Source organism: Mustela erminea, chromosome 19 (genome assembly GCF_009829155.1).
Source record: "Mustela erminea isolate mMusErm1 chromosome 19, mMusErm1.Pri, whole genome shotgun sequence".
In the NCBI taxonomy this organism is placed as follows: Eukaryota; Metazoa; Chordata; class Mammalia; order Carnivora; family Mustelidae; genus Mustela; species Mustela erminea.
Genome location: NC_045632.1, coordinates 39,765,860 through 39,767,537, shown reverse-complemented (window position 1 = coordinate 39,767,537; position 1,678 = coordinate 39,765,860).

Sequence of the window (1,678 nt, the reverse complement as noted above, 5' to 3'; positions counted from 1 at the left end):
ATTAATACAACATAGAGTTGCTATGAGTAATAAGAGAGGAAAAAACCTTTAAAGCAATTGACAGTTATTGGTATAGAGCACAACTTCAGTTCATCATTGTTCTCATTACCATCTTGGAATTAAATCCCTGAAGTTGAAAATCTCTGTAGGGTCAAACATTCTATGTAATGTTTTGAATCTGATTTACGAAGACTGTACTGACTGGATCTGTAGATGTCAAAAACCCAGCAATGAATTGATTTAACTGTAAATTAACTGTTACCAAACCAAAGTTACCATCAACAATCAAACAGTCTTGCTTTGTCTTCCTCTTCTACCTCATTCTCTCCTTGCCATAAAACACATGTTACAAAAAGGTTCCTAGAAAACTGTTTCGTAGAATGTGAACTTTTTTTTCTTCACATATACTCACCGTTCCTTGCTAAACATAGTTTTTGTTGTTGTTGTTGTTGTTAAATTACAAGTGCCTACTGTAGCTTCTAAAATGGAGTAGGTATTCAATACATACGTGGTAAATAAATGGGCAGTACATTTAGAGAAATAATGAGCTAGGTGGTTGAAACAATAGTACTTTTAAATATGGATTAAGAATAACACCTCCTCATGATTTTACTGTTATTTATAAAACATGTCTTTTTTTTTTTTCCTGTGATAATTCCCAACTATTTTTGATTTAGTCAGGTCAGACATAATCATAGGTAAATGTCAGTTCAGAGGTCATAGATAGCTTTCTGGAAAGAATTAATTGGCTGAGGTTAAAACATAGATTTTCCTTTCCATGTTCATTTTTTTCTCTTCCATATTACATGGTATTATAAATGTTTATTATAAAGAACAGTGCCTAAGTGAACAAACCTATCTAAACCTGAAGTGAAAAGTTATTTTAGTGTTTATAGACAGCAAAAGTCTATTCAATGTGCATCATATCCTGGATTTGTTCCATTTAACAAGTATGCCAGCAATGTTCAAAATTAATTGTTCAAGGTTCAATGACTTGAAAATGACTTTTCTTAAGACATCTATCATTGCATTATCTAGATACTTTATCATATTTGGTACATTGCTTTGAGTTCCATAACTAGTAGACTAAAAAAGTAAACAAATAGACCTTGGATAATATTTCCTAGGTAGTAACTGTTATCATATTTCCTTTTCTGTGGTACTCTCTTTGTTAGTATGCATGGGCTTTACAAAATAGGAGAAACATTCCCTGAAAAGAGTGCTTACTTGTTTTTAAGCAACTTTAATGTCAACTGTATCCCTCTCCAGTTATTTTTCATAATGTCAAAGAAATTAAAGTTGATCTTTTTCTGATATATATATTTGAATTTGCCAGCAGCAATATTATAGGGATATATGAGATTTAGGGAGTCTGCTACTTACTTGATCTATGACCATAGGTGAGTCACATTTCTCCATCTGTAAGATAGGGCTAGTAATGATCTATATCAACTGATTATTGTGCCGTGTGTAAAGACAATGTACTATAAATGAAAGTGATGAAGATATTATGCTCATTACTGAATTAAATTTATTATTTCCCAATGAGTATATTTGTTTATTCTTCTGCCCACAAACCAGTGTTTTATTCCTAAGAATCAAAAGATCTAAAAATTATTTAAAAGTCTAGGAATGGAGGAAAAAATTCGAGAAATGGAGACTTTTTTAGTCAGCACCT